The 15,609-nt window shown below is 35.2% G+C and overlaps 1 pseudogene; it reads left to right on the top strand.

Annotated features, from left to right (window-relative positions):
- The first annotated feature begins 454 nt into the window (after window positions 1–454).
- LOC127157538 (deoxynucleoside triphosphate triphosphohydrolase SAMHD1-like) lies at window positions 455–7,897 on the top strand (annotated as a pseudogene).
- The last annotated feature ends 7,712 nt before the right edge of the window (window positions 7,898–15,609 follow it).

Below are 15,609 nucleotides of genomic sequence, written 5' to 3'. Positions count from 1 at the left end.
TGCTTTTTGACATTTTTGCAATAAATAAATCATTGTGTTTGCACTTATCTTTTTAATGCTATTGTTGTTTTTTATATTTACTATAAAAAGGTGATGTTTAAGTTAAGGGATCTAAAAATCTACACTCTTTATCAATAAAATGATATTGACACAAACATCTTTATGACAGAAAACACTTGTAAATGTGTATTATTATTATTATTATTATTATTATTATTTGTAAAATATGTATTTTTTTATTTTTATTTTTTTAAGTGTTTCAATATCTAAATTGTACATTTCAGTTTTAATCAAAATGTGCACAAATGTATGTTTTGTGCCTGTAAATGTTTGCACTTATACCTACATTTAAACAATGAAACCAGGCTGGTCTGAGACACACCCTCATAATGACGAGGCTTTCCTGAACATGTATTTAAATGAGTTGAGCTACTGGAGCTGTGAAATCTGTAAGCAGATAGACAGACCTTTATTGCCTCATCTGAGTTTTTAACAGCCAACAAAAATAAAATAAAAGAGAAGATGCCTCGATCTGAACAAACAAGAAAAGCTCTCTCCAATTACAGGAAAAGTCTCCAGGATCTGAAAAAGTCCTATGAAGCAAGTGAAGGTAAGAGAAGACAGATATGTTGTGTGTAAGTTTAATGTGCATGTTTGCTTGTGTTTGCAAACTAAGTATAACTGAAATTATACATATGTATATGTATATATGTAATCACTGAGAATATAAAATGTCATACGTTTCCAGAGTCAGAGAAACAACAGTTATGGGAGATGATCAAGGATGAATTGCAGGAGATCCTGCAGAAATACTCCCTAGACTTCTCAAAAGAACAAATGAAGGTAAACCAACTATTTGTATGACATTTCTGATGATAGACTCATTTTACTTTGCACTTCCATGAAGAAACATACAGTTGTGCAGTCAACAGTATTAATTGTGTAGATCATAATTCTTTACCATCAAACTGAAATGCCAAGAGGCGGATTTAGTGATTTGTGGGCCCCAGGCAAAATCTAGGAATGGGGCCCTGTACACATTTACCTAGATAATCCTTAAGGTTCCTTTTTTTGTTGTTGTAATGCTTGCTGTTGCACAATAGTGCCCCATAGTTGTGTCCAGTGTTTCTACATTTTTCATGTACATGTTGTAATGGCTTTTTTCCATGTTGTAGATCAAGAAAAAAAAATTACAGTTGTAATTACAGTTGAGATACAGGTTTTCACAAAAAAACAAAATGAACTCTATACATCACAATCAAGCCTTTAAACTTTTTTTTAAGCAAGGGATAAGTCAGAAGTACCACTGAATATATTAATTAAAAAATAAGTATTAATTATGAAGGTGGATAGGTGGAATTATGTAGGTTTTGCATAGGTCTGAACAAAAACTGTTGGAATGGTTAAAGGGATAAATCACCCAAAAAATGAAATGTTGATGTTTATGTGCTTACCCCCAGGGCATCCAAGATGTAGTGTTTCTTCAGTAGAACACAAGCAAAGATTTTTAACTCAAACCGTTGCAGTCTGTCAGTCAAATAATGGCAGTCAATGGGATCCATGGCTCTGAGAGTCAAAAAAACATACACAGACCAAACCAAATTAAGCCCTGCTGCCAATGGTGATACATTGCGTTGTTAAGACACAAAACAATCTGTCTGTGCAAGAAATTAAACATTATTTGCACTATTTTTTTTTTATTTTTTTTTTTTACCTCTGATCCACCACAATGTCCAACTGCCCTGAGTGCATTCACAACAGCCACAGCGTGACGTGTCAACATGCTCAGGCATAGCAGACGTGCTCAGTGAGTCATTTCGGTGGATCAAAGGTGGATCAAAGGTGATATAAATACTGCTCAGTTTCTTATATCATCACGAGTCGTAGGGTTTAATTTGGTTTTGTCTGTGTATGTTTTTTTGACTCTCAAAGCCATGGATCCCATTGACTGACAGACTGCAACAGTTAGAGTTAAAAATCTTTCTTTGTGTTTTACTGAGGAAATAAAGTCACCTGCATCTTGGATGTCCTGGGGGTAAGCAGATAAACATTACATTTCGACTTGTGGGTGAACTATCCCTTTAATGCTCCAGCATGTCGGAAATGTCCCCTACACCAAACCCAACCCTAAACCTAACCGTTAGTGTTAACAATTGCAAAAGTGATATAAAAACTCATTTGTTGATGTAGCCATGCTATTTTTACTTTCTTATATGTATTTGAGCTGTTTTGTCAAATCGTAGTTTCATGGGGTCCATACCGGAGCAAGTGGCTTTCAAGTGCAATGCCATATCATGTGAGCTACTGAGCAAATCTCCTGAAATAGAAAACTCATGCATATAAAGCTGTATTAATGTTCAGAATTAACAGTTTTCAAATTAGTCAAGATGTTAAAATTGTTTTGAAGCCATAATATAATATTCTGCTTTATTATTTATTTAGGCTTTACTAATCAAAGCTCTGTGTGTAAGTCATTTCAAGTGCTCATTTCAACTGGAAACTGCAGTGATAGGTACATTTTTTCAGTTTTGTAAAAATGTATATAGAGGCGCATATTTCCAATGAGCCTATGTTGATACTTCATCAGATAAAAAGAAAATGCCATTGAAACATTTCTGAAGACAGTAAATTCCTTTCAAAGATTCATTCATATAAAAACTTGAAATCGTGAGAAGAGAAAAGTGTGACAAGAATATAGCCTATATTGATGAAGAAAGTCCACTGATGAGTTACCTATAAGCCTATGTGCCTTGGCTCAACTGAACTGCATACACATACTGCAAGCCCTTGGCTTTTAGGGGCCCAAAGCAGTCACCTACTTTTGCCTAATGGGTAAGTCCACCTCTGGTTAGTTACAAAAGTTTTGCCCATTCATATACATTAGGAGGAATCATTTCATGAAGAGAAAACCATTCATGATGAAAATGCTTAAATGTGTTGCTCCGACAACAAAACAAACTCTTCCAAATAAACTCATAGCAGAGTAGGGGGCTGCATTGGGATTGGGATCCCGCAACGCAAATCTCGTTGAAACAGGCAGTTTTACTGTACATAGCACAGGTCCCATCTTCCCGCAATTTGGCATATTACAAGAATAATGGAGTTATGTTAACACTGTAGGTAAATGCTATAAGTTTCCGATCATGCTGAAGGATTTGCTGCTCAACAGATCTTGAGTTTCCTGACAAATATCTGATCTTGTATGATTTCCTCTTTTACACAGAATGTACGGGATCATAAAATTGAAAGTGAAAGTAAACTGCGAGCTCTCATTCAAAAGCAGAATTCTGTTCCTGATTGAACCAAAGCATCCAATAAATCATTGGGAATTAGTTGAGCGAATAATACAATGACTCACTTATAAACCCAGCTAACAGGGAACACTAAGTCTCAAATTCAGGTTAGTGTGATGAACGTGTGTTTTATCCTGTAGATTTTCAATGACCCCATTCATGGTCACATGGAGATGCACCCCTTGCTGGTGAAGATCATCGACACTCCTCAGTTTCAGAGACTGAGACGCATCAAACAACTGGGAGGAACATACCTGGTGTATCCTGGTGCTTCTCACAATCGCTTTGAACACTCACTTGGGTGAGTGAGACTGAATTATTTACAGATCTGCAATAATTTAAGATGTGTATATATATATATATATATATATATATATATATATATATATATATATATATATAATGTTATCTTAACATCTTAAATAACACATGTAATATTTAATTATAATGATCTTTATAATGATAAGCTAAAGTCTTGTGTGTGTGTGTGTGTGTTAAGTGTGGCGTATTTAGCAGGACGTCTAGTGAAAGTTCTTCATGCCAATCAGCCAGAGATCAAAATCACCAAACAGGATTTCCTGTGTGTTCAGATTGCTGGTCTGTGTCACGACTTGGGTGAGAAGTGCTAATACTTATGTTTAATGCTAATGTTTAATGTTGGACCACAAAAGAGAGAGTTTAGTGGCCCAAAACCCTGTTATAAATTAAAAAAAAAAAAAAAAAAAAAAAAGATACTGTTGGTTTCAAACTGTAATTATCACTTTTGTTAAAAAAAAAAAAAAACACAAGCAAACAAACAAACAAACAAAAAATGCTGGTTAAGGAGTTGGCAAGGAGGAGGTAAAATACATGTACATTTTCTATCCAGGTTAAAGGAGAAACAAGATGGATGCTGTAAAATATGCATTTTCTTTTTTTTTTTAGGTCATGGTCCATTTTCTCATGTTTTTGATGGTCTGGTTATTCCTGAAGCCAAAAAATTAAACGATTAAGAGGTAAGTGCCAGTGTGACATGAAATCTAATCAGAAGAATCTGTGGACAAGTTTCCTCTCACATCATTGTTACGTTTGGACATGCAGAACGTATTGTGTATGTCTTGTAAATGTGACTGAAAGAGTTATGTATAAAATATGACTTTCTAATCTGAAAGCTGCTTATTTTTCTTAGGCCTGCCTGATGACATCCCTGAAAAGTGGAAGGTGAGTGCCAACATATTGCTCATGCAGCCAAAGCAACTGCCTCTGTACTGTATGTATTTATGATCTCATCTGTGTTTCTGTCTTTACTGCAGCATGAGCAGATGTCAGTTCTAATGTTCGATGACATTGTGAAGAGTCTGAAGGCTGAGAATGAAGACGTGTTGAAAGAACATGGACTGGACGATAAAGACGTCACCTTCATTAAAGAGTTAATCGAAGGAGCGAAAACTTCAGAGGTACAAACTGATACTCCAGCTGTTTATGGTGTGTTAAGAGACTTTATAATGAAGTCTGAATTACTTACAGCTTTTGCTCTTCTGTTCAGTGGACATTCAAGGGCAGAGATGAAGAAAAATCCTTCCTGTATGAGATTGTGGCAAATAAACAGAACGGCATCGATGTGGACAAATGGGACTATTTTGCACGGTAAATATTAGACATTTTGCACAAATGCAAGAGCAAGTGATTATTCTGAAATGTGAAGTAACAGATGGCAGACACATATAAGACCATAAACACACACACACTTACTCTCAATGATATTTTACAGCATATATTCACAGCTTTATTTCAACCATGGCTTATTCTCTGGTCACAATAGGTCAAGATAAAATAAAGACACTCATGAAATCAAAAAACAGAACCAAGCTGGCATATAGATGTCCCTATTATTAATGCATCCATTTTGTTTTCATATTTAATGCTCATTTCACAGGGACTGTCATCACCTGGGCATTCGAAACAGTTTTGACCATCAGCGTCTGCTGAAGTTTGCTCGAGTCTGTGAAGTGAATGGTAGAAATCACATCTGCTTCAGAGACAAGGTGCCTCATACATTGATTACTAATTTACTTACTAATCAAACACACATACTGCATGCATGACATATAGCGGAATTCATATATTCTATTAATATATTCAGTATATTAATATATTCAAAAATATTCAAAATTCAACTCTGTTTTGTAGTTTTAACTCAAATTTCATGTCAGACATACAACAGTAGTCAATATGACTTTTAATGACATACTTTCCTGAAGACATTGTCTTAATTTACATATTTTCATGTTGTTCTGAAGCTGTAATACTTAATTTCTTCTGAAGAATGAAAAATAAGTTAATTTAAAGGATGTTTCTACTGTTTCTGTCCATGCAATGAAAGTCAGTGAGCTCCAGAATAACCTTGACCCCATTAACTTTCATTGTATAGACAAAAACACAGACATTTCTTAAAATGCATTCCTTTGTGTTCAACTATCCCTTCAAAAATGTGGTGTTTTGTTTCTTGGGAAAAATATAAAAATGACTCTGAATGTATCCATTGCATTATGGGAGCTGGATCTTTCACACACTGATGTTTGTCTGTTTAACAGGAGGCTGATAATGTTTATGACATGTTTCGCACCCGATACACTCTCCATCGTCAGGCCTATCAGCACAAGATCTGCAATATCATTGAAGACATGTGAGTTTCTCTGCTTGTGAAAATAAAGGTGTTATCTGTGCTGCTGATTATGTAACATTTAATGTCTTGTATGGCTAATTCTTCCTTTCCAGGATGTTACATAAATTCAGCTTTATGCAACTGACTGCACACCTTACCTGTTTAAAACACTAAATGCTAATAATTTCTGGGTTAGGCATGCAGAAGCACTCTTACTGGCTGATCGTGACCTTCATCAAGGAAAACCTAAAGATATGCTGAAGATTTCTGAAGCCATAAAGACAGCAGACGACTACAGCAAACTCACAGGTCAGATGAAAACACAGGTGAAAGAAAACAAAACATAAGAAAAAGAAAAAAAACAGAATATTTTAATTCTAATAATGAATCTTCTATTCTTCTGTCAGATGAAATCTTTGAGCAGATCTTGTCCTCCACTGCTGAGAACCTGAAAAATCCAGAAACATCCTGGACAAGATCGTCAGAAGAAAACTGTCAAAGTTTGTTGGAGAAGCTCGACTGACTGAGAAAAACACATCAAAGGTTGGACAGAAGAAAAAACACACTGGTTTACAGTTTGATTAACCTCTAAAACTGGCAAGTCTCTCAAATCTGATATTCCAGGAGGAGCTGACAGAAACATGGAAGGCAGCAGTAAAGAAGTACAAACCTACAGATCCGACTGTTTCTCTGACTGCTGAAGATTTACCAGTTTATGTAAGTTATATTCCAAACACTTCACATCTGCCTTCATGTCTTCACAAATTAGCTATTTCATCTCTTCCTGCTCAGGTGGTTGATCTGGATCACGGCATGAAGGACAAAAACCCCATTGAATATGTCTATTTCTACAGCAAGAGGAAACCCAACGAAGCTTCTCCCATTAAAGATTATCAGGTACTTATGACACTTTATCAGTGATCAGCTGTGTTTCCATCCACCTGTTTTTATTCGCATTTTGGGATATCCCATAAAAAGTGCTGGAGGGAATAGGGGAAGATAAAATCTAAAAATCTGCATACAAACACACACACACACACAAAATAAATAAATACATAAAATGAAAAAAAAAATAAATAAATAAATAAATGAACATAGCTGAACTAATCAGCGGAACTTTGTCTTCTCAGCGTTGGGCTCAGTGTAACTTATATTGCTGAAGTATTGCTAGAAAACTGATTGTGTGTCACTTGTCTTATTGTCAGGTATCCAGTTTCCTGCCAAAGAGGTTTAATGAGGAGCTGGTCAGAGTTTACTACAAAAGAACTGATGATCAGGCAGCTGAAGATAAGAAGGAGGAGAAGAAGAAGGTGGAGGAGGCTGAGAAATGCTTTCAAATGTGGTGTGCAGACAATTTTGGACTCAACTCGGCAGCTAAATAATAGAAATATATTTTTTCTCTGTGACTGTAAAACAAACAAACGAACAAACAAAAATATACTTGTCTCAAAACAGGTCATTTTTCAGGTAAAAAGTATATAGTTATGGAATAAGGGAATAATTTAATCGGAATTAAAAAACAAGTTTTGCAAACTCTGGTTGCCAGACACTTTCATGTTTTCTTTTATTTTTGTTTTTTTATTTAAAAGTCCAACAAGGGACAGCAGCTACAGTTTCAAAAAATAATGATGATCAGTCAGTGATGGTGATGTTATGATTTGAAAGTATGTCTAGGACTAAATATAAAGATAAAATTCATTTTTGTTGCATAAGGGAGCAGCAAGGAGTTTAGTTAAAAAGAACAATATTTGGGTTTACATATTTTGGGGATATAAATTTATATGGAATATATTTTCTTATATTTCTTTATATTTTTATTTTCTTAAGTGCCATGGGGATTTAAACATTCATTTGCATCTGCAGTGGAAATGAATGAGTACAAATTATGACATCAAATGTGATTTTCAGTTTGTTATTATTGTCTCATCTTTGTATCAGCATGTCACACACTTCAACAATAAAGTCTGTTCCTTTTATAGGAAAAGTGCACATGCCTTGTTAATCCAAAGAACATTTTATACTTGATTTACTTTTCTGTCTTGTGAGCTAAAGTAAAATATTTAGTTAATTAAAGTTATGGAACAGTCTGTAGTTACAGTTTGCAATTACGTAGATGTAATAGGTAGCTACTGTTTCACATATGTAACAGGCCAAATCTATTACACAGCTACTTGTACACTTAAATACAATCTTGATGCACTTTATTTTAAGTAGCTTATGTCTGTGCACTTACAATTTTAACTATAGTGTATAAAGTGTGCAAGACATATGTAACAGTATTTTGGTTACATATGCAGCTGTGTAACAGGCTCGGTCTGTTACATATGTGAAACAGTAGCTGTTTATTACATCTACATAATTACAAACTGTAAATACAGGCTGTTCTATAACTTAGTCACATGGTAATTACATTTTGTTTCATGTTTTATTTATTTGTTTTTTAGTAGTTATTTGAGTTATTCTTAGTGATTTCTTACTCCTGTTTTCATCATCAGCAATAAGCAGCCAACAACTACAAACTGTTTTTTCCTCACAATTGTTGTTTTAACAAAAGTATTTTACAAGCACAGATTTGAAACAGTTTAATCAAGGGTCAAGAGACCAACTAAAGCAAACGGTGATCTCTATCATGGTGAAAAACTTTACTGTTGTCAATACAACATCAACATTTGAATACATCTGGTTTGTAATAAATGAAGATGCTCAGATCTTGAGAGATCTGATAGAGTTTAATATTATGTTGCTGCAAGTCATTTGAGTTTATTTATTTATTTATTTACACAGTGAAAAAGTTTAATCATAATAATTCGCTAAATATTTGTAAAATAACAGTGTTTGTTAAAGTTTAAATGAAGTTTTTGCACTTTATATTTGTACTTTTACAGTCATTTGACTACTTTTTGTTGTTGTTTTTTAATAGTGTGAGAACTTGTGCCATTTGCACCATCTAGTGGTGATTTCATAAATCATTATCACCATTATTTTTGTAATTTTACATTCATTTCCAGTGTTGGGGAAAGTTACTTTTAAAAGTAATGCATTACAATATTGTGTTACTCCCTAAAAAAATAACTAATTATGTTAGTTACTTTTTATGGAAAGTAATGCTTTACTTTACTTTTGCGTTATTTTTTTTAATCTGGGCAGGGCTTGCTTGTTTGTTTTTTAATATAAAAAGTTCTATTTTTGGCAAATGTAAAAGCCTTTTCACACCAAAAGCCTCAGGCTTTGAGAAAAGTAAATTCACATCTGTACAGTAGAACACAGAAGAAAAAAAAAGTCAACTCTTCAGCAGTAAAAAAGGAAAACAAATGTTAGATTATCTTGTGCCATTTTTTGCTTATTACTATGGTTGAATTGAATCATCAAAGGTAGACAGCAAAGACACTGGTTAATAAAATGGGATTAAATACAAAAATGATAGTTGTATTATTTAACATATTTAATTATTGCAGGTTTGCGTCATATTCTGAGTTGAATTTCACTGTTTTTATTCATTTTGTTGAATACTGAATCTGTTTTTCATGAGTGAGATGAATTAATGCATGTTCACATTTATTCTAGAAATAACATCTTACTCCCGATTTCTCTCAACATGGGGACAGGAGAGACGTAATCAAACAAAGAACACTATAAAGTAGTAGCAGAATTTGGTAGTGCTGTATGTTTTCAGGGTTGGCATCATCTGAAGTCCTCTGTGGGGTTGGCATCATCTCTTCTTAAGTGTTCTGGATCCACACTGGAGCTTGTGAATTCCTAGTTACCATGGGATGTCAATCCCATGACAGAAACAGAGAACAAAGTTGTGGTTTCTTAATGAGAGGCTTAATAACCGCCAGCTTGAATGGTTTAGGGACGTGACCTAAAGATAACGATGAGTTGATAATATTGAGAAGCGGTTCTTCTGCCACAGGTAACAATTATTTCAGTAATTTAGTGGGTACGGGATCTAATAGGCATGTTGTTGGTTTAGACACAGTGATGAGTTTATTTAACTCTTCCTGTCCTATAGCGGTAAATGCTTATAATAGTAGTTTGGTGGAGTAGACCCATTTAGACCAATATAATCATTAGGTTTTAGCCAGGTTTTGGTTAAGCAGAGTACATCAAAACTATTATCTGTGATCATTTCATTCACAATAACTGCTTTGGGTGCAAGTGATCTAATGTTTAGGAGCCCAAGCTATAAAAATGGTTTCTGTTCGTGTATTTTGATTTTTTTTTTTTTTTTCTGGTTTAATTACGATCAGATTTTTTATAGATTCTGCATTAAATTTATGTTTTGACCTCACTATTCGAGGAACAGACACAGTCTTTATAGATTGGACAGTGAAAGTACTATCATTTAAGCGTTCAGAACAAAAGCCATCGTAGCAATCATTTGAGAATGTACTTACTAGTCAAATGGAGCGTAGCGTCCTGGAGATGTTGTCCGACAGCAGCTCCGCTCCGACTCTGCTGGGGTGCAGGCCATCCGCACGGAAAAGCCTAGGACGCTCCCAAAAAAGATTCCAATTATTAACAAAGAGCAGTTTCTGTTTTTTACACCATGTCAATAACCATTCATTTAGAGCAAGAAGTCTACTGAAACCTTTCGTGCCCACGTCGATACGTGGGAAGCGGTCCTGACACGATGATCCTCGTCGAGAGCGACGTGCTGCGAACCGTCTCGATCAGGCTGCTGAAGTCCCTCTTCAGAACCTCCGTCTAGGGGTGGGTAGATCGACACCTAGTGTCGACACACATTTCGAGTTTTTGACACACTAGTGTTCCGACACAGTGTTCCGAAGCATTGCTCGAAATGAGGCTGTCACGTGATATTTGAAAACGAAGCTTCGTTACCTCACTGACACATCACGCCAGGCTCAAATACAAAGCCTATCGATTGCGCTATCCCATAACCCTTAGTCATTTAGTGCAGTTATAACTTTATCGCTCATCATGCGTTTGTATGTAGGTTTATATAATTGTAAGTAGGTATATACATATATAATTAAATAATTGCATTTGTATTTGTGCATTTTTTTTAAACAATGTGCATGTTTGTGTTCTATTGTAAAGACACAAAAATAGTGCAAAGAAAAATTACTTTAGTTTGATCTATTGGAATATTAAACACTATTTTGGAGGTGAAAAGACAGAAGTTTGATGCAAGTAAAAATAAAGAACATAAAGCCTTTGTCATTGTATTGTGCAAAATACAATACATTTTGGAAACTCTATCACTGCACACACACGCCACCTTGCTAATGACATATATGCTTATAAAATTCACAAATAAACCTTACAATAATACCCCAATGAGCAAAACATCTAAATGACACATTTTGTGTAAGATTTTGTATTGATCAGCAGATGGTGTAGTGGAGAACTGTATCAAAAGCTTCGAAGCATCAACGCACTTTGTTGTAAAAGCCTCACTGCTTCAAAAGCCTCGTTTGGCACATCCCTACCTCCGTCTGCCGCAGCCGGTGTCGTTCACCCCTGTGTGCAGGACGATCGCGCCAACGCTCTCGCCGTCCTTCAGGATTGTGGGTATCTGTGCAGAAACATCGAGAACGCGAGCACCAGGAAAACAGTGGGTGTGGATTTTACCTTTAGCTAAAGTAACACGTGTGTACCGGACAATGGAGTCTCCGACGATCACAGCGTCGCATTCCGTGTCGCGTTCCATCTCACGGAGGGGAGCGAAACGGTTCCGGGTGGAGATCTCGAAGACCGGAGGGGGCGAGGTCCTCCACTGCTGCTGCACCCAGGGTCCGTGGTGTCCCGGCGCCAGAGTGAAGGACATCTGGGAAGATCGCGTCCAGGGTGCACGGGAGCTGTGCAGAGAAGCACATGGAGTAGAGGTGGTCAGAGTGTTAGTATCGCGCTGTATACTCACCCGGGAGGACTCCAGAGCGGCCCTCCGCTCTCTCAGCTCCGTCTGCCGCACCAACAGCTCCTGGATCTGCTTCTCCACGGCCTCCAGCTCGAGCTGCAACGAGTGCAGCTCAAACGTGTTCTCACCTGCACTCAAAGGTGGACACAAATTCGCCATTAAAGCAAGTAACAGTGAGTAAACAATGGTAATGTGTGTAAATAGTGTGTAAACAATGCAAGCAGGATTAGCGGCAACCACGCTGGTGCTGCTAACGGGCTATAAGCTAGCAACTCGGGAAATCAAACAAAACTAGTTATAACAAAGTAATCTGGATGTTTTAGTTGTAAAATACAACAGGGGATATATTCACACGTTATAAGAAACGAAAATGAAGGTGTATAAATTTGATTTTAAATTGAAAAACAGACAATAAGAAATCTACTTAACGGAGCTCAAACACTACACGTGCGACCGCAACAAACGGGAAGTGAAAAAAGTAACTCAGATATTTTCTTTTCAATTAAAAAGTAATGCATTACTTTACTAGTTACTTGGAAAAAGTAATAATATTACGTAACTTACATTACTTGTAATGCATTACCCCCAACACTGTTCATTTCTATTAAATAAGAAAAAGGAGAAATACTCTATGAATAATGCAGTATACAGTAGAGAATATAATACTTAAAATAACAGCTGAATTAGCAATTTTAGTGTTTTGCACAAAATGAATAATGACTATTTAAAATATGTTTTTTTTTTTTTTTTTTTTGTTTGTTTTTTTTTTTTTTTTTTAATACTTGCCATATAGGAAGCCTTTAGCATCCATAAAAAGCACAACATTATGAATTCACTTAATGATCTCAGTTTATGAGGAAAACCCTTGCATCAGTTTTCAAACAAAGCAAAGATGAGGTTTTCTTTGCTTGTGCATCTACTAAAACATCTAAAACAGGTGATAAACACACCGGTCTTTTGACACACCCTCATATTTTACTGAGACGAAGCTAACAGCGCAATCTAGTGGGTTGAGTCTCTGAATCTATAAAATCTCAGTTCTACAGATCATTATTACCACCATCATCATCATCAACCACACAAGAAACAGATCATTGAGAACAATTCAAAATGTCTGCTACTAAGTGTCTGACCACTAATGATGCACACCTGTTGTTTACAAGCAGAATCACAGAAGGAAAGAGAATCAGACACAGCCAAAGATAAAATGAACTTAAATAAATGAAGACATTAAATCTCTGATTAAACATCTCATCAAAACATTACAGTTTGACTTGATTTCTGTCATATATCCACAAATATTATTTGAGAACGTCTAAACAGAGGTTTAGATGTTTTATTAAAAAAAAAAAAAAAAGTTTCATGTGACCTCACCATCATGGCGATCAGGGTTTACTTTAGTTGGACTCTTGACTTTTTTTTTTTTTTTTTTTTTTGGGGGAACTGTTGTAATTGTGTGTGCGAAACACATTTGTTATAGCAAAAAAAGTCAAGATAAGAAATCTGATTAGGTGTTCTTGGTTAGTTATTACTGGTGGTGTAATCATCATCTAGTAGCCTGATCCACTGATTTCACCCAGTGGTTAACCTATTAGTTTAATATTTTTTATAATAGCTGTATGGATATTCTATCTTATACACTAAACCTTAAATTCTACGGCATCATTTTGACACACACAGACATCAAGAATCAGCATTTGAATCTCAACAATAGTGACATTCAACAGCTGCATGTTCATCATTATTGGTCAATCATGACATAATGATCTCCTTAACTCCAACACTGTGTCAATGCTACTTGAACACTCTGTAGTGTGGAAACACATGAACACTGAGCAGGGTTTGTTTAACACTGGGAAATATTACATAAACATAACCTGTTTAATTCATGTAAGACTGATGCATTTGAATCACATTTAAGTTTAATTGATTTGTTTAAATTAAAACTATGTAATCTAAATGCATGGAACTTTTGTATGTAATTGAATTACATAAAGTTTAAGTTTAGGCTGAAACATTTTTTTGAGTGTAAGGTCTGTGGATACATAATTGTCAGAATCTTTGCTTTTACTCGATGTATTGCTAAGTGATGTTACATTTGCAACCTGCATGTGTTGGTGTAATGAAAATTACTGAACAGCTTTACTGATTTCATGCCTTTTAGGACTTTGTGAACACTGAAAGAGACCTGACTAATACAGTCAATGGAATTTGCATCATCATGATTTATATTTACTTGAAGAAATTTTGTCAGCTTTACTTGATTTTTTTTTTTTTTTTTTTTTTTTTTCAAACAATTAAATTGTTACTTGTACAAATTACTCAATATAGTTGCGTGGAACCACTTGACAATCTTTTTATTTTTTTTATTTTTATTTTTTTTTAAGTCCAACAAATCTTTTTTTTTTTTGTGTATAAGAGTGTATAAGCCTGTTTGCAAAGGTTCTGCTGCATGCTGGTATTACAGGTTTTGTGGTTCATTATTGCCCTTTGTATCATTGTGTTTCTTATTGTTTGCATTTGTGGGACCAATATGATGCAAGTACACAATTTGGATGACAATTTATTACTTTTATATCGACACATGTAATATGTTCAAATGTATTAATTTTGTTTGTTTTGATTCACTTACGAACCAATATTAAAGAAATACATTCAATCAATAAAACTGATTATTTCACTGGAAACGGAACACAATGAACCGAAACTAAACCTCTTTACGTTACTGTGTGTCAAAAGTATTGGGAAACTGGGCCATTACCACCAAGGATTTTAGTGATATTATATTCTGAAAACATGGACGTTAAAGAGAGTTGGATTCTGCTCTTCTGGGAAAGCTTTCCACAAGATTCTGGAAATTGCAGGAGCTTCTTTATCCAGTTTGACGAGGTTTAAAGCATAAAGTGAGGACTGATTCAGCCCGATCGAGTGTTTACACGACCCGTCCTAATCCAAACGAAATGTCATTCGAATCAAGCTCAGTCGGATCGACTGAAGTGTTTACATGAAGATTGAGCCATCAACCTGATTAGCTACTAACATTATTTGGTTCCATGTAAACTCTGGTGAAAAAAAAAATAAATAAAAAAAAAAAATTGATGCTGGTTAGGCATTTGCTGGTTTATGCTGGTGTTTTTTTTCACCAGGGAACAACATATAAAAGGGGCCATCCTCAAACTATTACCACAAAATTGGAAACATCTGTTATGCTGAAACATTAAGATTTTCCTTCACTGCACACGAGACTCAGCAATCAAAGCGTTGAATAACATAGAGTGAGCTAGCACGATTGCAGTTGTTGTTTTTTTTTAAGGTTTTACACGACCAAATCTGTAAAGTTACAATATGCAAACAAAGTGTTGTTCTAACAGTTACAAATCAATACATTTTAAATATATACAATGCAAAAGAACCCTTGTCACGTTCAGAGAAACACAGACATCAAGAACCAGCATATGAATCTCAACAATGGTGTCAATCAACAAAATACTTTGTGTTGCAATGCATGCTGGGTAAACCCATAATAAAAACTCCCATCAATGCACGGTATTAAATATATATAGTCACCACTGTTGAGGATCATGTGGTAAGTGTTTATGTCTAAAAGCCTTAACTTGCAAGTTTTATTTTTTTTTTTTTTGGAAATGGTAAAGCATTAAATGACTTCTTTTGCAGTTCAGTGATCACCCAATGCCATGTTCTTAAACAAAAGACAGACCACCTCACAATGATCATTCATGCTTTCCTACAAACAAAAAGTGTAAACTCATCTGCTACTTCAGAATACACAA

The sequence above is a fragment of the Labeo rohita genome, unplaced genomic scaffold (genome assembly GCF_022985175.1).
Source record: "Labeo rohita strain BAU-BD-2019 unplaced genomic scaffold, IGBB_LRoh.1.0 scaffold_1102, whole genome shotgun sequence".
Lineage (NCBI taxonomy): Eukaryota > Metazoa > Chordata > Actinopteri > Cypriniformes > Cyprinidae > Labeo > Labeo rohita.
The sequence above is the reverse complement of the archived record's forward strand: the minus strand, read 5'-3'. Positions and strand labels throughout refer to the sequence as shown.